Below are 23,106 nucleotides of genomic sequence, written 5' to 3'. Positions count from 1 at the left end.
TAGGCAAAGAAATCATAGCAAACCTTTCTCCAGGATAGTAGGAGATGTATGTCCATGTTAAATATGCAGCAGAGGTAATGTGATATTTGTATACATTTTGGATTTTAACTTCTGTTGTGATGGGTATTACATACCATCTAACATCAGGATATATAAGATAGGAACCAGATGCTTCCCTGTGCTAGTCAGGTGTTCTGACCCTTTTTTTTTATTATTATTTTTTTACTTCGCTTTTCTGGCACTATTACTGAGGAAATGAAAGATTGTTGCTGTCGTGCTTTTGTGTGTTTGTTTAGCAAAAACATTTGTGCATCATAGATTTGTGTCCAGAAACACATTCCTCACTGCTTTAGTGTACTGCATTATCTGGACAAAATGAAAAGGAAATAGTTGTGATTTGAAAGTGTTTTACATATATTTTGCAGAGCTGTACAAACTTATGATATGTAGGGCAGTGATGAATCATAGTCTGTCTTCTTCTTCACTTCACACCACTATAACAACATTACTTTGCTGGATTGACTTCTGATTTACTGGGTGAGAAACCTCCAGGCAGTAGTGTGCTGACCCACCATCACCTTCAGTTCTGCTTGCTGGTGCTTGCTGTTTCTGCATCTTCACAGTAAGATATTTGGCTGAAGAACTTTGTAATTGTGTAACCATAGGACTCCATCTTTCTTTTTGTCTTTTTCCTTTCCCTGCTACTAAGACCTAGAGACCTGTAATTAGTTTTCAACTCATTTATGAACTCTGGTTTCTTCCATGTAGGCTGAATCCAATTTGTCTCTGTTTGCTTGAGCAGATTAAATGAGTGGACAGGTTAATGCAGGTGACTAAGTGGGCACATCCTAACAAGTTACAGTCCCTCAGCTAAGCTTCAGCTCCTGTGACTTCACATGCTTTTGTGTTCCTCCTGCATCATGTCAGCCAAGATATTTGGGGATTTCATCTGGCTAAAAACACCTAGGAAAACTCCTAGGTGGACCATTTCTTTGATCCCTTCCATTCCATAGCTGCACAAATAGCTGTGTTGGCACAGTGCAGGGAGTAGCTCAGGAACAGAGATGTACAGCAGAGTAGGAACTGTTGATACTGGTGCTGCTGACAAAGAAGAAATCATCAGGCTGTGCCCTACGGCAACTGTACTGCTTGTTCTGCTCTGTGTCTGAAGGGGAGGAAAATGTGATCGCTGTAAAATCGGTTGTTCAACGGAGTTGGTCTTCTTTGAGGCTGGGGTCTGGTGCCAGGCTTCTTCCCACAGAACACAGGAGACCCTTTTGAGGTGTCCCAAAAGGGACAAGAAATCCCTTTTCCTCCATATTGGAAAAGGGCCATCTGACTTTAACCTGAGTGCAAGGCAAGATGGATCCTTTCCCCTGAAAATCCCTGAACACTTAGCTCTGAGTGCTTAGAAATGCAAATAAAATTATTTACATTTCACTCATTCCTTTCTCAAGTACTGAATTCTGGTTTGCAGTGGTAGCTTTCTATCCTATTCTTATACTGTTCACGGATATCTTCCTCGTTTCCTTTAGGAACTCCCTCTGAAATATCCACCAATAGTTTCAGACAAAGGAGTCTTGAACTTTGGGTAACTTCAGAAAACTCTAAGTATTGTAATTCCCAGATATCTCATTAGGATTCCACATTACTACGGCGTAGGAAAATAGCAAAATTTAAGGATTCTTAAAGCTTTGGTGAGATGCCTTGGCAGCAAATATACAAAGGCTTAAGTGAAAGAATTTCTGAACTGAGTTAACCTGTGTATTGATTGTCCCCTCTTAATTGTCTCTTCTCAAGGCTGAACATGTCCAGCTCCCTCAGCCTTTCCTCGTAAGAGAGATGCTCCTGTCCCCTCATCATATTTGTAGCCCTTTGGGCAAACACTAGAATTATACAACCCCCTCCAGGATTCCATGTCTCTCTTGGACTGAGGAGCCTGGCACTGGCCACAGCACTGCAGGTGGATCTCACCAGGGCTCAGCAGAGGGCAGTGCACCAGGTGTATATGGACCAGGCCTTAGGTCAAACACTGCAATTACCCGATTTATCCATTCTCCGTGTGGTTGAATGAATGTATTTGGTAAAACACCTTGTCAAACAGGCATGTTTATGGGGTATTTTTGGCTGTTCTCTTGCCTGGCTTCAAAACTGATTGTTTAATATTGTCAGGGTGCATCCATGTTTCTGAAAGGGTATTAGGATTTCAAGCATGCTACAAAAGGAAGTCCCTCTTCAGCTCTCAGTTCAGGGCCAAAGGGTAACTCTTGGGTTTTAACTCCAGCTTTGATGGAGCATCCTTTATGGATCCAGCATTTAAGCTGAGCTGCATGTTTTTTGCTTCAGTTGCCCTCCTCCCCATCCTCCAGCAGCAATCCTGTAAGCTCCCATGTATCTCTGGGATTCTTGACAGAGTCTGATCCTGTCTTTGAAGCGATGTGACTGCTGCATATTACCCTGAACTACATAAAAACCTTTATGTTGCAAGCAGACTACAGCCAGAGGATGCTTGAGGGAGTTCATGCAATCTGCCTGTAAGAGTGGATTTGAATCCCATGTTAAATGTAGCCGACAGAGGGAAGTGCTTCCAAGTGTGCAATTCCACAGCAGGTTCAGCTGAGTGAAATCAGCTCTGTGGCATTCCCACTCTCCCTATCAGTCCCAGACTCGAATCCTCGCTTCCTCCATTTGTTTACTTTCGCGATGGTAATTTTCTGCTGGTTTAGCTCCCAAACAAACTTATCAGGGGAACTGATAAATGCTGGTACAAGGGGGAAGGGCGAGACCGTGGCAGCGCTGTCTTAATCTGTCTTGTGCAGGGGCGTGCTGTCTCGGTGTAAAGCTTGTCTCCCTTTTGCTTGTATCTACCTGCTGCACTTCAGCATTTCACCTTCGTGCCTCCAGAGAACACGTCCCAGGAACACGGCAGCATGCCCGTGCTCTCTTCTCGAGAGCCCTGCGCCGTACGTGCGCTCAAACTCCTCCTCTTTTTCTCTCCAGGCACAGCACAAGCGCCGAGCCGAAAACTCCTGTTAACTAGGGTGACAAGTTTGCAGCAAGCTTTGGATCACGGGGAGAGGGAACACCCGGGGCCCGGCAATATAAGGTATAGACGCCTCGGCTTGTGCAACACGGCAGCAGGGCAGAGCCCATTTCATTCTTGCCTTTTTTGGATCTGCACGCACACAGTCCTCAGCACAATGGAGCCGGCTCCGCGATAGCGCAGCGCGATACGAGCGGCAGAAATAAAGTCATCGCAGCGCCGCTCGCCAAGGGGGCGACCGCCGGCCATCCACTCCCCGCGTGGCAGCTCGGCCCATGGCGTGATCGCCAAAGACGTCCACGTCCCGGGCCGGCCGATTCCCGAGGGGCGGCACGCTCCGGCTCCCGATCTGCAGCGCCGGCAAGGTACCACCCCCCTCCCCAAAAAAACTTTCCACGGCGGGCCGCCCGGCTGCGATGCCGCGCCCCGGCCGCCGCCGAGCGAGGCGGGAAGGACCTGCCCCTGCCCGGACCCCCGCCCCGTTCCGCCCCGTTCCGCCCCGGCGGCCCACCTTGGCGGCAGGGGGCTGCGGGGCGGGCCCCCCGGAGCCAATGGCCGCGGCAAGGCGGGCAGGGTGCGGGGGGCGGCGCCGGGCCCACAATAGGGGCGGTGTGCGAGCGGCGGGGCCGGGCAGAGCCGGGGAGAGCCGGGCAGCACCTTGCGGCGGGCGGAAGGTGAGTGCCGCCGCGCCGGGGAAGGGGATTTCCTCGCTTCTTTGGTAACCGGGAAGTTTGCGCAGAGGTTGAGCGGACGGGTGCGTTGTTCTTCAGCCTTTCTCTTCTCCCCCTTCTTTTGAAATTTTCTTTTAGAAGAGAGTACTGAGCCTGCTTTCCGCCTCCTGGCTTCCCCCTCCTGCCTCCCCGCTCCTGCCTCCCCGTCTCATTCATTTAACAAAGGGAGTTGTTTCAGCCCCCGGGCTTTGCGAGCGGGGAGCCTTTCGGGGCCGCGCGTTTGGGGTCCCGGCGTAGAGGCTGGGATGGAATCGGGGCTCAGCCCGCAGTTTTTGCCAAGCGCCCTGTCCTGCCTGGAGGGGCGGGCGCTTTGGGCAGACACAAAGAATTGAGGAGTTGGACCCATGCTGGGCGATGGGGTGATGAAGCCTCGGGCTTTGTGTGGCTGGTGAAGGAGGGATGGAGAGGTGAGAGCTTGTCTTTTAACCCCTCCGCCGCGCGTGTGTGTCCGAAACAGTGGCTTTTTGCACGTACTTAAAAGCAAAGCTGAACTTTGGGATCGTGGCATGTAATTCAGATTGAAGGGAACGTTAGGTGGTCTCTAATCCAGCCTCCGTCAAAGCAGCGGCATCTGCCTGGGGCTGGGTAGCAGTGAAGGGACATCGGAGATGGGTGGCACCTCTGGGTGTTCGTGAACGCACCTGGGAGCTCGAAGGAGGAGGCAGCAGCAGCAGCAGGACGAGACGTCAGGGGCAGTAGCGCTTCTGTCTTCTGCTGTGCATGGAAATGCCCCAAGCCACAGCTCTCCCATGCCTGCAATCCCTAGTCTTGCTGCTTTTGTTATCCAGAGGGCTTAAAATTCATGATTGTTGGGAATAGCTGGCTCCATCCGTATGTGTGTCACGGTGCATCTGCTCCTGCTGAGCATTTCTTGATTCTTATTCCGACATTGCCTCCAGGAGTTCTTTCTTCAGGAGCAAGATTTATAAATAGGTGTCAAAACCTGGCTCTTGCTTGGGACTGGCTGTAAGGCGTGTACTTTACGTGATAATTATGTATGAGATATGTTTATGTGTATGTGTGTGAGAACAACCATAAAAGCTGTTCAGATAGCCAAGCTTTTCATTTTCAAAGTGAAAGCAGGTATTGTAGCTGGGTGAAATGGCTGTGTCGGGCACAGACGGAAGAATGTTTGTTTCCTTCGCTTGCAATTACTCTTTGCCCAGTGGCTTATGGATGATGCCTTTCACTGAATCACCTCCCCCTTCTCCATACCTGGAGTGCTGCACACATTACCTGGCCAAGCAGGGAGCATCCTCCTGTCTGCTGCTCCAATATCTCTTAAGTGTGGGTGTGCTGATCTTGCTCTCAGCTTTATAGGGTAAGGCTGGAAAAAACTCCTCCTTGTGGAACAGTTTGCGTGTGTGTCCACTGGATGCTTGGAGACTGCTCTTCCCTGTGCATTTTTTTGTGGGTAAGTCAGAGAAGTGAAGCTCATCTCTGCTCAGAGAACAGAAGGTATGGTGGGAATTTGAATGAATATGTCCAAATACCGATTCTGTTTAACTCTGGATTGCCTGTCTTATGCCACAGAACAGAATTTGTTCTCAGCTGTACTGTATAGCAAAGCTGGAGTCTTAAGACTGGACAATAAACCACCAGGTGATTTTTTTTTTGGCCTTTTTTGACTCCTTGTTGGGGAGGACTTGCATCTTTAAATGGAATGATAAAACTACCATTATTTGATTTGGATATGAAAGCCAAAAACAAACTTGAAGAGAAAATGTTCCTGTAGCATGACAGGAAGAACGCCTTTACTGATTTTTGAAGAATACTATGTGCTCTGGATGTTGCTCAGAAAAAAAAAAAGAATAGGGAAAAGGGAGGCTTTTAATTAATGCTTTTCTGTGCCGTGTGGGGATATTGGAAGAAATACGTGACAAGTCCAATATAACTGCCACAAGTGAAAATATATTGCTTGCTTATTGTGTTTCTGCCTGCCTTACTTGCACTGGATTGAAAACTGATGCTAGCTCTCTTTGCTTGAGAGGTCAAAGAACTGTTTTAGTATCCTTTTCCAGGTCTCTGAAGGGAGACCTTTTCTCTCAGCTTGGATTCCAATGCATGAATTTCACCAGTGTGCTGACTAGTGTTTTCTCTTTTATAAATGTGAGCTGCAGTATGGCTTCTTTCCTTATTTTTCCCTTTTGTGCACCTGTCTCACTTCCTTAGTGTGGGAAGTTTCATAATTTCAAAAGCTTGTTGCTATGATCCAATTTCCTTATATGCTTAAGAGTGTACAGAACAACCTAGAGTTGAAATAAACTTTTCTCGGTTGAAAAGTACAGAAATGATCCAGAGCTCCACCCTCAAAGTGTTCTGGTTTCACAGTTCATCCTGTCAACCGCAGATAACAGAAGCAAATAGACTTTTAAAGGAGCTGACCAATCTTGGTGAGGATGTGCAAGACACAGACGGAAACCAGAAACTAAAAATCAGCCATGTTTCTTAAAAGCACAGTCAGCCATTAGCCCTCTCACAGGTGCAAGAATGCCTACTGTTGGCTTTTTACCTCTATGAGAAGGCAAAATAACACTGTGTGCCAGAACTATATTGTGTCGAAGAGTGTTTTTCTATACTTGGCAGTGAGCTGAACTAATTTCCTCAGCCTGATGTCTTGGCTTGTATGGGAATTGGGGACAATGTCAGCATGTTCTGCTTGATGCTGAGGGCTTGCTCTGATGGAGAAATACTCCAGTGTGTGACTCTTTTTATGCACTGGCACAGCTCTCACCTGGGAGGAGCTGCTTTGTACCCCTGTTCCCAGAGATGGGAATGGCCAGGGCCATTCCCCTTGGTGGCAGCAGGGCTGGGACTGTCAGCCAGTGCTCACTGATGTGGCACAGAAGTCAGTTCTTCCCAACTGAGGTTAAGGCACGTGGTGCTCTTTGGGAATGGTTGGGTTAAAAGTACCTGATGCTGCCTGTACTGATCAGGTTTTTATGTAAACTGAAGTTCAAGTTTGAAATTCCTGTGCTTGGGTGCAGCTGTGCACAGCATGTGCAGATGTGGATGTTGTGGCTGTGAGGGGTAGTGCTCAGTCCTCCAGTGGTGGTGGCTGCTCCTGGCTTTGTGCAGGAAAGGGAGCTGGCCTTTGTCCCATCCCACCTCAGGCACATCCTCAGAGCTGTGGATGTCTTTGGGTCCTTGCATGGTCTGTCTTCTTTTTGGCACGTGACACTGGGGTGCACATCAGTATTTCAGGGCCCTTCATGGGATCCATTCGATGAAAACCTGGACGCTCCAAGCTCAAAACATGGTGCTCTGAGCTGAACATATCTCCCCAGGCTCCCAGTATGATCTGCAGAGAAAAAAAGGCCCTTTTAGGATGTGCCTTGTGTCACCCTCCTGTAGGTATTTTTAAAATAGGTCAGAGAATTGCACTCTAAAAATGCTGATTCCTCTTGTAATCTCCCTGATCTCCCCTGTGTTGTATTGTATACTGGGGCAGCTGAGAGGAGTTTTACCTGCTCCTCTCACTGTGGGGATGCAGGCAGCATTGCAAACAAATCCATCAGCAAAAACACTGTTGTAGTGTGGCTTTCACCCTTCCTCTTGATTTTAGCATTACTTTGTTGGGGCGGGGGAAGAGGAAACAACCAAAAAAAAAAGCCATCTGAGAAGTGGATTTCCAGGGGAATTTGAAGACTATTCAGTTCTGGTTTGTGTACTAATACGCTCTTTCAGGCTTGCAGTCCAAGTGTTCCGGCTTCCACTCATACACCATCAATCTCTTGTGTGTAGTCTGTGATGCAGGTTAAACAATAACTTCATCTCCATAGTTTCTTTCCTTCTTGCAATCTGTACTCTTTGGACCTGCCATATAGCGAGTTTGTTTTACTCTTAAGCTGGTATAACTGCCTTCAGGCCATTCTAATTTCTTACTTCCTGTCAGAAGTGGCACTGAATCGGGCAACCTGGTGTCATCTCAGGTTTAAAGAAAGGAAGAGAAAAAGGTGACTGGTGTAGAAAACAAAAATCCTAACTTGTGAAAGTTGGGCCATATCATAGAACTGCAGAAGAAGTAACCAAATTTACTTTCTGGGGAGAAGTAACTTCTACCAAAGCAGCCCTTTGTGATCCCAACTACCCTGTGAGAGACAGGGCACAAAATATATTGTGATGCCTTGAAGCACGTGGCATCTAGCTGCAAACAGTTCCTTGATCTCGGTGAGCCTTTAGCTGTGGGACTGTGAGGAAGTCAAGTGGGGAGTATGGGCTGCAGGCAGGTGGGGCATAAAGACTTGTGTCATGACTTTTCCCCCCCTCCTTTTTCCATAAAGTCTGTCCACCTGTAATGTAAAAGGAAAATGGGGAAGAAAAATAAATGCTATTCAAATTGTGAGTGTTTTGGGAATGGAGAAGTCTTCCAAGTTTACCTTTGTTTCTTGCCCTTGTGAGCTTGCTGCAGGTAGTTACAGTGTCTGTCCATGGCTTACTGCTGATGGCACTTGATGACTTTCCAGATGGCAGCAGAGAGAAAGAAAATCAAATACAAAAGGTTAGGACACAGTTTGACAGCCTGGCTTGCTAAAGGTCACAGCCCTGCTTTGAGTTACTTTCTCTAAGCATCGGTAGAGCTTTGCACTACTACCTTTTTTAATGACTGCAGTGGCACACACCAGTATTTTAGATGATGCTTCCCTTACAAGGCAAAGCCCATTTCTCAGGGCTGATGTTCTATTCATGAAGTAAGAGCTGGAGCGAGAAATATTTTTATTTGAACCAGTGGCTTGCATCGTGTGGGTTTGTTTTTCCTCTTTTGCATACAGTGTAATGCAAAATACCATGTCACTTATTTAGCGTAAAGAAATTACAAGATAGATAATGATTTGTGCCTACATATTCCCAAATGCACATTCTCTACTGATCCTAAAATAAGAGTGGCTTGGCCTCTTAACCCAGTCTCTTCTGTGGAAAGCGTAGAGAAGTGATTCTTTTTGTAAAGCTTGTATTTAATTTCCCCAGCTCTCTGTAAGTAAACATTATGCAGTTTTGCCAACAAGTTCAACTTGAGCGGCTTGTGCTGGGATGATTCTACAATTTGCCTTTAGTAGGTATTTCAAGAATGTCTTCTTTCAATCGTGCTTTGGGAGGCTAGAAGTCACAGTTGAATGTGGAATTCATGTACTTCCAGAGTTCAGACTTGCTTGGGGTGAAGCAAAAGCTGATTTCCTCCAGCAGCAGAAAGGATGATGTTCCAACCCCTCTTTCCCAATTCTCTGCATACTACTGAAGCTGTTAGATTAACTCAGCTCAAGGCCCTGTGCTTTCCTGTGTGAGGTGTTTGAGGCTGTTATGGAGCTCTCTAAATGCCAGCGTGTGTCAAGGTAGAGGAGGTAAAAAATGAGGCCAGGCTTATGATGTATCCTCTGCTTTTTTTGCTTGTTAAACTGGTCACCTGAGCCTGAACTCCCATGTCCCTTCACAATAGAAGGTAGATTTGTCAGGTAACAGCTGCAAAGACCAGGGAGCACACAGCACAAAGAGGGATTAGCAGCAAACGGACACATCAGGATTCAAAATGCAATATTGATTAGCTCATTAAAATTAATGAGATGCTCAATTATGAAAATCCCATTACATTTTGTAGTTCTTCTGGAAATAGAACAATTTATATGTCCTTATCCTTTCAGGAATAGCTCACACAAGACAAATTTTGATGTAATTTTCCTCTGCAAACCACATCATGTGTTAACTTCTAATAGAGCCCAACTTCATCAGTGTTTTATTTAGTAAAACACTGGTTTGGTAGGGCACTGTTTTTAACAGACTGAAAGATGTAGGCATAGTACTAAAAAGTTTCTTTTATTGAGAGTGATCTAAATTAGTGTATAATTGGCTAATGTTTTAGGTAGGGTCAAAAATTAAATGGCAGATATTCACATACTGGCCAATTTTAACAAATCCAGATGAATTGGTTTCAAAATACACAAAAATAGCACACAGAAGGAAAGCTCTTTGATTCAAGCTCAGGAACTCAAGCAACAAGTATGTGAAAGGGCACGCTTCTCCTAAAAGGGAAAAGAGTCAAAATTTTCCCAAATCTTCAGAAATATGTATATGGTCTCCAATAGTACACAAATGCAATTTTTTAAGCTACAGATCTAATTGCTTTGTGGAACGTAAATTACTTAGAACTGAATTTCCAATGTGAATTTCTGTGTTTTACTATGTACTGTGGTGGTTTGTTTGTTTGTTACATTTTTCTTGTTTGTTTTTTAATATCTTTAATAAAGGCTTTGCTTGAGGGGGTTTGAGCCACCTGACTTGTGGTGATTATTGCTGAAATGAGAAACTGCTCTGAGAATACTCAGTTTCCATGCAAGAGGGAGGCTGGAGGAAGATAAAGTCATAGAACTAAGATGCTGGGATGATTGCTAAGTGGATGGCACATCTTATGGATGTGGTCTCTGCTTCTTCTCTTTTCTGCAGAAGTTTGATTGAATTTTTTGCCACATTGCCCAGGAGAGCTAGTTTTCCTGTTTAACCACAAAATGTTAACCACAAGCTTATAGTTCCCATCTCTGTTTTACCCTGCTGTTGTGCTCATCTTCAGTCCCACTTTGGAATAAGATGTGTGTTCACTTTCAGCGCTGCTTCTCTGGTCTCCTGAGCACAGCAGATCAGAGGTGATAACAAAAAAGCTTTAGGAGCTGAACTCAAAGGAGAGACCCAGAAATGAAATGGTGATTATACCACATAGTCCTTCATCAAAACCACCCCCTTTCTGATAATCAAAGTCATTGGTAAGGTTCTTTGGTAAAATGTATGCAGTTGTGGGTGTGTGTTAAGGTGTTTGATGCGATCTGTTAAGCTCCAAGATTCTGGAGATGTAAAAGCTATGCAAAAATATGTGTCATATAAAAGAGACTTCTCCCACTCCTATCTGTAGAGAGAAATGACAGAATTTGATCCAAATGTGCCTTGAAGACTTAAATAAATAGACTTAAGCACAAAGAGGCTTTGGTTTGAGCCTCCAGTTCCTAATTTTGGGTGAGGAAGTAACAGTATCTACTACCTCTTAACAGTGAGTTACTAGCATTTTAACTTAATTCTCCAAAATCTCTGAAGTCTTCACTGAGTAGCCTTACAGAAAGTAAGAGAAGTTGTGAGGGAAGGAAGGAGAGGAAACTGCAGCACCAGGAATAAGTATTGTCTCAAAGAATTCTTGATCCAATATAAAAATCTGCGTTTTAATTTCTGGCTCATCAAATTTCTAATTGTTGCATCAGCCTATATGTCTTGGTAATAAGGTACCTGGGAAAAATTGCAGTCTCTTACATTTGTGTGTGCTATAAATTCTTCTGTGCAATTTTGACTCCCTTAGTAGCAGAGAGAATGAGTAAAAAGGCTGTACCATATTCACAGCCATCAGCAGGAGTCTCATGCACTATCAGGCCACTGCCAAAAGACTGAAGAAGTGAGACTGGAAGTACTTTTCCAGGCCTGCTTTAATTCCTTTGAATATGTTCCTAAACCAGATTTTAAAGGGTATGAATGAAATTAAACTGACGTTTTATCTGGAGCTGTAACCTCCAGTGTCAGACTTGTGTCTCTTGCCATTTCTGGGAGCCCTGACAGCAGTACTGAACTTGCAGTTGTGTGGGGGAACTAGCTGTTGTGTTCTTCCTGTTTGGTTTCTTTTCTCTGCTTCCATTGCTTGATAATATCTCTGAAAGCATTGTTTGTTAGTTTGTTTTCCTTTTGCCTTTCTACAGAAACATTGTTTGTCTCCTGCCTATCTTTACTTTCCCTGGCCACTCCTAAGACTGATGAGAAACAGATTCCTCATACTTCTGTGATCCTCAAGATACTGGGCAAGCACAGATGAACAGCAGGGAGGTAAAATATTTTGTCCTCTACCCCAGTAAGAAGCATCTTCTTTGGGGCTTGGGAGGAGGATGAAGACTGGATAGGGGAAGAAACCCATTTTCTTCCTCTGTCAAGCAGGTGGTTTTGGTGATGAGGTATCTGGAAATATTTAGATCTGTAGGTTTCATTAGAAAGGCTGAGGAGGTAAGGGCAGGGCTGGAGATGACAAAAGCAGGGCTTGATTCAAGAGGAGAAAGCAAACAACTCAAGGTTCCTTCAGGGCTCTCGTGTGAGACAGAAAATATGCAACAGTGTATTCCTCTGAGTAGGCTGCCTTTAAATGGAGGCAGGAGGTCACAGACCGGTGTTTGGATTCCGGGTTCAATAAAGGCACATCCTTCCCTCAGAGGAGGCAAAACAGTGTCACTTGTTAGGCTTCAAAATCCATCTCTAAATGCCTCAGTGACTTGTCATCAGGTGACTCACTGCACTGTCATGGTAGGGCTTCTGGCTTTCACATCAAAGTTATACTTGCTGAAACAGTGTCCTGCCAGCTCATATTAGCAGTCCCCCCTCCCAAGCTTGTTTCCAATTTACTCACGGTGAAGAGGGGATTTGGGAGTGTCAGGGCGGGAGAAGGCTGCAAGGGCAGATCAGAAGTCTCACTACCCTGTAGACTTCAGAATGCCAGCTTTTCACTGGCTTTGTGTGTCTCTGAAACAAGTCCTTGAGCTACAAAAGAAAAACATTCAGAAGTGATGAGCTATAAAAAATTGTAAGAATTTAGTCATTTACTTTGTCCAACCAAGAATGTCTTTTCTTGCAGGCTTCTTTTAAAGTAAATTGCTACTTTAGAAAAATGTTGAAATGCTCTCAGCTTGATTTCCTTTATCTCCTGCAGTTCATTAGGTGATCATCAGGATCATTTTTTTTTTCTTTAATTCACATAATCAATTTTATTCTAGGTGACCTTTGTGGTTGTTTAAGAGCCAATTCTTTCTAACACTAGGTGCATCCTGCAGGAGCCCTTCCTGCCTTCTGATCCAATACTTATTCATCCTGGGACTTAGTCCAAATGCCACCAACAGTGTTTGTGTGGGCTTTTTTTGTTTGTTTCAAAAACATTTCATCACATGATGACATATGGCAGCATTTAATGTGTAAACATGCAGTTTAGGATGGAATGGTCATGAAGATGAAAAGAATCTCACCTGAGCAGCAAGTGGCTTTCTGCTTTTAACATCATACCTGCTGCAAATTTTATATTACAGTGGATGCTTTGTGTTTCTGATGATGTTGCTTTTTGAATCCCACCCTGTTATTTTGGCTCAGTATCGAGGAACAGTGACTTCAACAAGGTGATCTCATCCACTGTGTGGTGTAGCTGTGCTTGTTTTTGAAGGCTTGAGATCCTGTTCCATCTGCACTTTCCTGTAGCTGTAGGTAAATCAGCTGAAATCCAAGACTATGAACATGCCTGATCTCTGTGCTCTGAATCCCCTTTCTCCTGAATTCATGTGCTTTCCTTCTGTGGTGGGGGGTCTTATATGCATTGTTTTTCTTTTCTTTGGAGTGTGAATGGGGTGAGCAGGGAAAGGGGTCTCAGTAAAGCATAACCTGTGCTAGTTTCAGCATAAAACCTCTGTCTGTGAGGGTTCTAAATTCCTAATGAATTAACTACTAATTTTGGAGGAGACTGTGGTTGACTTAGGATTCTTCTCAACTAGCATATGAGAAGCTTGTTTTGCTTTTTTTTCTCAAAACTGGCTTGCGCTTCCCTCCTCCCCCCAAACTACAAAGCAAGGATGTGGCTGTTGGCAGCTGTTTGCCTTTTGATGTGGTCAACTCAAAATTAACATTAAAAGTATAATTCTGAACTTGCATTTTCTTGGAGACTGAGTGCATGATGAAAGGACAGGAGGGATCTCTCTCCACCTGCTGGGAGTGTGCTCTTCGCTTGAGTTTCTTAGGGGCTGAGATGGGAGGATGAGGCTTGACACAGCTGAGCTCATCGTGGCTCACAGCCATCCAAAGGCAAGGGTGCTTTTCCCTTTCAGCACTTGGCTGTGAGCTGACCTGGCAGGAAACTTTGCAAAGCAGTATGAGTGACTGTAGCTGTGGTGTAGTTTTAAAGATCACAGAGCTGCCTGCAGGTCTGAGAGCTGGATGTAAGGGCTGTACGACACACGGTGAGGTCTAGTGGCTCCTCAGAACTGACGCTCAAGTAAGTGCCCCTTTATTCTGTCATTGTGGTGCCTGCTATGTACAGCTTTTTATTTTGCTTATTTTGTTCCTATATCCATCTGTCTCTAGCACCTGCCCAGTCAGCTCCTATGGGACTTGCTTATGCTGCAGATCTGAAAGTCCTTAGTGCAGAATGGGTTTTATAAAATCATAGAATTGCTTGGGTTGGAATGATCGTAAGGGTCATCGAGTTTCGACCCTCCTGCCATGGGCAAGGAACCTTCTACCAGAGCAGGTTACTGAAAACCCCATCCAGCCTGGTCTTGAACACTTCCAGGGAATGGGCATCCATAGCTTCTCTGGGAATCTGTGCCAGTGCCTCACCACTTTTATAGTAAATAATTTCTTCCTAATATCAAACCTAAACCTACCCTCCTTCAGCTTAAGACTACTCTCCCCACCTTGCCCTGTCACTCCATGCCCTTGTCAAAAGTTCATCTCTAACCTTCTTGTAGCCATCTTCAGGTACTGGAAGGGGCTTTAAGGTGTCCCTGGAGCCTTCTCTTCTCCAGGCTGAACAGCCCCAACTTTCTCACCCTTTTGATTTTGACTCTTCCCTAGCTGGTTCTCTGTCTTTAATAAATGTCTCTGAGAAAGATCCTGACCAAAAAAAAAAAAAAAAATCACAACTGAATCATGTATTTCTCCCCATCCTGTTCTGCTGCACTGAATCCTTCTTTGATTCCATATGGAGGAATAATTCTTGTAATCCCTGCCATGCTGTAGAGACTTCCATGCTTAGACTAATGGCTTCATTTGTTAGTGTAGCAGAGCACTTTGGGGATTTTCCTATCACTGATCTGATAATGTCTTGTGTTGTGTAAGTGTTACATGTATTCTCAGAGGTTTTTCAGAATTGAAAGAATGATTATAAGCTGGGCCCAAACTTCTTCTGGTTTTCAGCTTGAATTGTATTTTTACTCTGAGACAGAATTAAGTTGCTAATGCTGTAGCTAGTCTCACTAAATTAAATAATCCTACTGTTTTGCTGTTCCCCTTCTACCTTGCAGTCCTCCACTTCATAGCCAAAGTGCTATAGTGTAGGAGTTGTACAAATGTTTGGCTTTTTCATGGAGGTGCTGTGATTCCTTGTCACCTTCCACCTAAACACTGCCAGTAAAGGCTCACAGTGAGCCTAAAGCACAATTGTGCAGGAGAAACAATATGCTTAGTTCTGTCATATAAGTATAAAGGGCAAACAGAGAAACAAACAGGCACAGGAGGAGTAGGAAAACACATTTCTGATATAGTCATTTTATCTCTGAATACCCTGCAATATGTATAGAAAGACTTCAGCAACATCTGTGCCTCAGAATTCATAGCCAAGATGAAAACAAAGCTTTCATGTGGCAGGAAATGTGCAGCAGGTATTTGGTAAGATCTGCCTGGCATGAAAGAACAAAAACCAAAAGTTGTGGAGGGCCTTTTCTTTCTTTTTTTCCCTTTTCTCATATTTTTTTCCTCCCTTCTTCTTTTACTTTTCCCTATTTTTCCTTTTCCTCTCTCTAACCAGGAGGCATAACTCTGTCAATAGCCTGTGTGTTTCAGTGGGAACATTCAGGGTCTGTCTTAGCAGCACTTGAGAGCCTAACCTTGAGAACAAAAGTAGTGTTTCATGTGGTTACGTACTAAAAGATGTGGGTAGGCATCTAGTGGGAATCCAGAAAGTGTGTGGGCGCTTGATTCCCTCGGAAACTGTTGGGATTTGGCACCTAAGCTGGAAAAGTATATTAAAAAAACCTCTTAAATATCTTTCTGAAAATTTGGTCTGATGTTGCTAATCAGTGTGAAGGGTGGGGGGATTTTTTTATTGTGATGTAATGTTGCCTTTGATCTTTGTTACTTTCTAGTAGATAAACTGAAGGAAGTTGAAGAAAAGCAACAGAAGTGACTTTGGGGTTGGAGGGATTGACGCAAGAGGAAGATAAAAGCTATATACTTGTGTAGTTTTTATAAAATAAGTAGGAGGGCAGGACAGCTATGGGCTTCTGAAGGGTACAAACGCCAAGGAATGGAGGGTGTGGAAGAAGGAAACTGAGTCTCTACTCTGCAAGTGCTTGTGCAGGCAGGTAGCTTCACACACAATCTCATCCAAAAGGAGAATTTTCACAGAACCTTGTGAGAGTTACAGGGATGTGCTGGTGAGGAACAAAACCACTTTTTGTGGCAGCGAGGGAGGTATCTGCTTTAGTACTTCAGTCATGGTAAGCCACTAAAAACTGTAGTTGTTTGCACCTCATGTGTGCTGGCATCTATAAATGTCATCACATCACACAAAAGCTGCTTTCTGCTTGTGCCGGCCTTCCCAGATAAGGAGGAGCTTTAGGAAACTCTGCCTTAGGCCTGGATAGCTCCTGTCCCAGACTTGGATTGTTAGTGCTTGGATCTCCACCCTGTCTTACAGCTGGCTCTCATGGTGACACAGTTTAACCTCCCTGATCTCTTGTGGTATCTGAAACTTTCACCAGGAGGGAAAAGCAGGGTGACAGCTGCTCCAGGGAACAGGCTGGTAGGAGGGGACACCAGGTAGGTAAAACAGTCTGTCTTGGGACTGCTCTTCTGAGATGTTAGAACATGACTTACTGTTTCCACTACGACATAAATTATTATATGTGTGAGGATATAATCCAATAGGATTTGGGTATCATGGGAAGTGCTTGAAGTCAAAGGTGTAAAAAAGCTACTTGAAGATGATAAAGCATTAGCAGAGAATATCAAGTCTTAACTGCTGGAGGTGTTGAGGATGCTCCCGTGTCAAGTGCACTTTTTGTAGCCAATGGATCGATAAACTAATTCAAGATAATTGCTAAAGGGAAAAATAGACCAAACAGATAAATGTTAATAAGTCAGCGGGGCTGGATGGCATTCAGGAGTCCTGAGGAGCTTGAATGTGAAACTGCAGAACTGCTGGCCAAGCTGTATAATTTATCACTACAGACGGCTGCTGTGCCAGAGGACTGGGGAGCTGCCAGTGTGATTCCCAACTATAAAAAGGGCTCTAGAGGGGATCCTGGGAACAACACAACAAAGAGTCATGCTACCAGGAATGGAAAGGGTCTCTGAATATTTAGAGAAGTGTTAACTGTTGGGAAAGTCAGTGTGGCTTCTCAGAATGAAAATCCTGCTGCCCAATCCCATGAAGTTCTGTGGAGTGTCAATAAGGAAGGGTTAAAATGGGCATATGGTGTTTAGATTTTCAGAAAATGTTTATCAACACCTTAAGCACCTGTAAGTTTGGAGGAAAGGCTTTTTAATGGTTTGAAAGTCACAAGAATAATAAGAAGTAAAAAATTTGGGGCAATTTCACATCTTATGATGAAGAGGGAAACATCACTGCAGCAGCAACCAAAAAGGCCACCATCCTCATTGGGAAAGTGATGAATGACACCATTTGGCTTTGGTATAAATGCTCAGTGCTCCCATATCTTGTGGGTGATGTGCGGTTCTGGTCTCCACATTTCTTGCAGAGCACGGTGGCATTGCAGAAAGGGCAAAGAAATGGGCCGTCTTCCAAGAAGCTAAAATAGTTGAGACTATTCCATATGGGAAGAAGGGAAGGAGCACAGGTTTAAATCACAAAGTCAGCAGGTAAAGCTAATATGAACCATCAGCTCTCATGCTTTTACAGCCAGGGAACTTTTGATTAAACACTATGGTCTTTGATTTTAAAATAGGTGGAAGACAGTAATAGTGCAGTGGAGAACTGGTGACTGTAGCCTCAGAACAGGTAGAGTTTGGTGACAGGCTTTCAGGCACTCACCTGTGCAGGGCAAATCCCACTTGCACTTTGCAAGACTCTTGCCTTTGCAAGAATCTCTGCATGACCCTTCTTTTCCCCAGGGCTTTCCTCTGCAGTTTTTCATAGGAAGCAATTATCCAGGTGGCTGGCAAGTGTTAGACACTCCCTTGTGTGCACAATGAGGTTTTTTTTTTTTTTTAATAAGAAGTGACTTATTCCTCAGAGAAGTAATTTTTTTTTTAATGCTGCCTTCAGCAGGGTGTGCATGTGAACTTTATTTTAATTAAGGGTGAGGAATCTGTTTTACATAACTATATCCCAGATTCTCATGAGAGAGTGAAAACAGCCCTGAGGGATTGATGAAAAGGCCAGTGAAATCAGGTTGCCTCACCGATGGGAGGCCTGATTCCAATCTCTTAGATTTTCTGTACCTATGGGACTTGCTCCAAGCTGGTTGACAGCCAGAGGAATTGAACCAATGCAGAGGCACTGCCTCCTCCCGGCTTTATTTTGAGCCACTAATTTGGGCAGATACCGGGGTGGCTGTTGCAGCCTGAGGTTGTTGTCCCTGTAGAAGGAGTGGCCAAACTGGATGTGAATCTGCTTCCAAGCCCTTTCAGCCATGTCCTGTTGCTGCCTCAGACAAATTCTGCCACTGTGCCTGTTGCCAGGGTACTGTATTGCAACACTTGGTTTACCCATCTCCTTGGAACAGGGGTGCCTGTTAGGATCAAAATGTGATCCCCACCAGCCAGCTGAGTTGCTAATTTAATAGCAGGACCAATGAGATAGGGTCAAGATGGTTCTCTGAATCTTTGAGAAAGAAAACAAATGGCACTGGAAGTCACAAACAAATGCTGTTAGGTAAAATTTCTTCTGAGTTGTAAAATCTGAAAGGGACAGGAAGCAGATGAGTGAAATGCTTCTGTATCATTAAGGAGGGAAAATCCAGGGGGTGTGTGTAGCCTTTTGTTTATTTGTTTTACTGTTAAGAAAAAAGAAGTGATAAAGGTGCTAAAACTCAGCTGTTGCTGGAACTATATTGGAGGTAGGGCATACAAATAAAAGAGGATCTCTTTCACTGTGCACAAAGAGAAATATGAAAAACAAACCACAAACTCTGTAAAGAGGCTAATGAAGTTTATGAGTCAAAGCTGGCATGTTGTTAGCACCTGCTGCTTGTTTTTGGTGACTGAAGCAAGCATCCCTTTAAGAAAGTCTCATACTGGAGATAGTTTTACTGTGCTGTTATCGAACCTCAGAGTGGTTGAAGAAGCTGTACTCCTGATAGACTGCACAGCTGAGACCTTCAGCTTGATTCCTGCTGAATCTGGTGGTAGCTGGCAGTTTTTTTCTGATGCCAAAAGCCAAGAGAGGTTTGGCATGATGCCACTGCATGAGGACAGTGTTGGTTTTGTTCTCTTCCTGCTTCTAGCCCAGGAGCTGGCTCTAGGGAGCATCTAGAAATTTGGCTTCTCTTACCAGAATCTTACATGACTCAAAGGAGGGGTTTGATGCTCAGCTCTTCATGTTTCAGTGAATAGCAGTTCATGTCATTGATCTGAAAAGTGTTCAGTTAAAGTCAGTGGGAATTAACTGGTGATGCTGGGGCTTTGCAGCCCCAGGTGGGCATCTGCCACCAATCTCCTGGGGAAGGAGGAGACAGATGAGCAAGGGGGTGGGGCAGAGATAAGCTTGTGGGAGTAGATGTCCTTCAGCTGCTTAGCAGAGCAACATAAATGAGTGCACTTTTGAGAGAAAGGAATGTGATGGTCATGTCGCAGCTTGGATGTGCTTTGCTTTGGGATGAGTTCATGGGTTGGAGCATGTACTTTGAGTGGAGGTCAACAGATTCAGCTTGGTGTGAGGTGAGGGAAGTGGGGAACAAGGTCAATGTCAGTCGTGTCAGTCTGAGGGGATCTGCTGAGGGCTTTAAGCCCCTCAGAGTGCAGAAGCTGTAGAGAAATGTCTGATGGCAAAATGTTTTTCCAGTGAAAGAGGCCTGACCATTTCCTTCATCTTAACAGAACATGAGGAATGCCCTCAAGATATCCCAGGGGAGGTTTAGATTAGATATTAGGATTTTTTTTCACAATAACGATGTAAGTCATTGGAACAGACCGCTTAAGGGAGCGGTGGAGTGGAAGTGTTCAGAAAATGTGTGAATATGATGGCACTTGAGGACATGGTATAATGGTGAATGTGGTGGTGGTGCTGGGTTGGTAGTTGGGCTTGATGATTTTAAAGGTTTTTTCCAACCTTGATGACTCTATGGTTCTGTGACATGAAAATTCCATTCCTGGCATAGGTGGTCAGAACAAGAACACTGTGAGCTGTTCCAGGCGCAGTGATCCAAATCTCTGCTTTATGCAACTTGTGCCCTATAGGGAGTAGGATAAAGTGTTGTAGTTGCTTGGTAGTTTAAACCAGGAACAAATCTGTGAGGCTCATTCAGGTGGAAAGGCAAAAGAGTGAGCAGTGCCAATGTCTGATTGAGAAAGTTGCACAGAGGATGGATAAGGATGGCAGAGTGCTGCCAGTTCCTTCTGTTCTCTGAGCTGTTTCCATTCTGAGTGTGGTACCAGCCCCAGCAGCTTCTGCCTGGCAGCCTGTTCCAGCAGCAGATCCCTACTCCGTGCCTTGCTCCAGAGTCGCTTGCAAAATTAGTAGAGAGTTGGAGGGCTGCAGGTGCAGAACCAGAACAAGCCTGGAAGATGTGTTTCTTCTCTGCTGTAAACTTGTGTGACCTTTCTCAAGTCACTTCAGCTATGTTCTCAGTTTATAGAAGGGTAGTGGAGCTACTGTGCACTTTCAGGTATTCTGTGTTACCTGTCAGAAGTTGTTCTTTCACCCACATCAGTAATGTTTTATCACTGAGTTGTGTTTTATGCACGAATGGTTTTCTGTGCAGTGCTAAAAATTTAGGAAATGGTCCTGAAATTTTATAAGCCTCTTATATAGGCAGAGCTGGCCAAGGGGGTGGGAGAAGGAGGAGCTGTATGCTTTTCTGGAGAAACTCTTGTGCATTTTCTATTCCAAAGTAATTTCAGGCTATTTATTTATATCAGACCTTCATTAATTCATTGCACAGTGAAACAGCAGATAGAGGGTTCTTTTGGAAAGCTGTACAGCTTAGAAGATGCTTCAATATATAAGCCATAAGCAAGGAAATAAGAACACCCTAAGGAATAATATGAAGTGTGATGCTTTCTGGGCCTGCTACACAGCTGCAGAGCAATGGGTGAAGTCAGATTTTGCTCACACAGCTCTCCTAAGCCTCAGTACTTTGAGTTTTACTTTGCTTTCTTTGGCTTCTGAGACAGCTGGTGTCTGGAGCTGAGGCACTCTGGTACTTTGCTTGGTGTCCCCAAAAGACCTGCAAACTTGGCCAAGCTTTTGGGCTTGAAAGAGATGAGCTGTGTAGCTTGAATTGCAACTGGGTGCCTCTGGTTCTGGGAGGCTGTAATGACTGCGACCTTTTGAAATCTTGTTCAAACTGTTTTTGTTGCACTCAGACAGGAATGTTATGCTCTTTGTTCCATCTCCTAAAAGGCAAACTTTTCTGTATAGGCTGCTTGTGGCTTTTAGAGTTTGATATATATGGGTCAGAGGAGGAAGCAGGCATAGACTATTGGATGTTTTCAAGCTGCTGAAAAAGTCCTTCTGAGCACATAAAGTGGGTTTTAAGATCCCAGCTGAATTTTTGCAAATAGCCTCTGTCTTGATTAGGAAAAGAAATAAGCCCCCAAATGCGGATTGCTTCCAATTTGTGTGCACACAAGCGAGTGGGCTGACTGTTCTCTGGGACAGACCTGTGTGGTGAAGGGTTACATCTTTAATTCTGAACCCCTTCCCCTGGAAGGAAGCAAACAATGTGTCAGCTACCATTACTGAAACATCGTTGTTTTCCAAGCAGAATAAAAAATGCGCATTCAGTAGTTAAAACTGAGGTCAAAGTTTGCATTGCTTCTTGGAAAGGTTCTCCTTGATGCCTGTACACCTTTAGGAACATGTCTTCACAGAATCACGGACTGGCTGAGGTGGGCAGGGAGCTCTAGAGGTCATCTGGCCCAACCTGCTGTAATCAAGCAAGGCCACCCACAGCAGTTACCCAGGACTGTGCCCAGACAGCATTTGAATATCTCCAAAGGTGGACACTCCACCACCTTTCTGGCCAGCCTGTGTGCTTTCACCTCCACAGTGAAAAAGTGTTCCCTGATGTTTAGGGAGGGCTCTCTGTGTTTCAATTTGTGCCCATGACCTCTGGCCCTGGGCATCACTGACAAGAGCCTGGCTCCGTCTGCTTTGCATCCTCCCTGCAGATATTTATAGACATAGATGAGATCCCCCTGAGCCTGCTCCTCTCTTGGCTGCTCTTCTCCCAGCTCTGTCAACCTTTCATCATTGAAGAGATGCTTCCTTCAGCATCTTTGTAGCCCTTTTCTGGACGCTCTCTGGTCTGTGTGCCTCTCATACAGAAAAGCCCAGAACTGGACTCAGCACTCCAGGTGTGACTTCACCAGTGCTGAGGAGAGGGGAAGGATCATGAACCTGCCGATAGTACTTGGCCTAATGCAGCCCAGGGTACCATTTGCCTTCTTGGCTGCAAGGACCCACTGCTGGTTCATGCTCAACTTGGTGACCACCAGGACCCCCAGGTCCTTTTCTGCCAGAGTGTTTTTCATCTGGGTGACCCCCAGCATGTGTAGGTGCCTGTGGTTGTTCCTCCTTGAGTGCAGAACTTTGTGTTTCTCCTTGTTGAACTTCATGAGGTTTCTGTAGGCCCACCTGTGGTTCCCTGGGTCTTCTGGAACATCAGGATTGACAATTGCTTTCCTCCAGTCTGTGGGCCCTTCTGCCAGTTGCCACGATTGATTGAAAATTACTGAGCCTGGCCTCTCAATGGCATCTGTCAGCTCCATCAGCATTCCTGGATGCATCCTGTTAGGGCCTGGGTACTTATTCTGAGTCTCTATCTGTAGATGTGAACAGAAACTTCTAGAGAAGGGCTAAGGCTTGGAAATCAAGCTGGTCTTTGATCCTCCTTTCTTCTCTTCTTTCCCTCTCTCTGTTGCCTGCTGACCTCAATGCTCGGCTACTGCTAGAGGCTCTTTGCTTGCATGACAAGGTTATTGTGGTTTTGGCTTTATATTTAAAGCCTACAGGTCATGTGGCTTTAAAGCCAGGACACCTCTTTTGTGAAGGTTCTCATGCTGTGTGGGGCTACTTCTGAGGTGGTGTGTCATGTACATACACAGACACTCTCCTGTGCAGGGTTTGCTGTTTATTCCTGGCTGAGGAAGGGAGTCTGCCACCAGGACTGGCTGTGCAACTTCGGCTCAAACTGCCTTAACTCACACTATTTACTTTGGAAATTACAGTTTCAATTGCTGCTGATAACCCAGCTGATTGTTATGTTTTACATTTAGCACAGTTTTTTTAGTGCTTTCCTTAATTACTTCTGTAAATAATTTTAGAAGACTTAGCATTCATTTTGGAGAAGCTGGCGTATGGGGCTGTGAGGCTAGCAGCAG

At 44.8% G+C, this 23,106-nt stretch overlaps 1 protein-coding gene across 2 annotated transcripts in view; it reads left to right on the top strand.

Moving 5' to 3' along the window:
* Nucleotides 1–3,681: 3,681 nt before the first annotated feature.
* Nucleotides 3,682–23,106, top strand: part of PAK1 (p21 (RAC1) activated kinase 1) — a 71,750-nt gene continuing 52,325 nt past the window's right edge. For both annotated transcript variants that reach the window (XM_066341225.1, XM_066341224.1), the window contains exon 1: nt 3,682–3,717. The gene's annotated coding sequence lies outside the window, so the exon portion shown is untranslated. The remainder of the gene's footprint in view (nt 3,718–23,106) is intronic.

Source organism: Sylvia atricapilla, chromosome 2 (assembly GCF_009819655.1).
Source record: "Sylvia atricapilla isolate bSylAtr1 chromosome 2, bSylAtr1.pri, whole genome shotgun sequence".
Taxonomy (NCBI): domain Eukaryota; kingdom Metazoa; phylum Chordata; class Aves; order Passeriformes; family Sylviidae; genus Sylvia; species Sylvia atricapilla.
The sequence above is the reverse complement of the archived record's forward strand: the minus strand, read 5'-3'. Positions and strand labels throughout refer to the sequence as shown.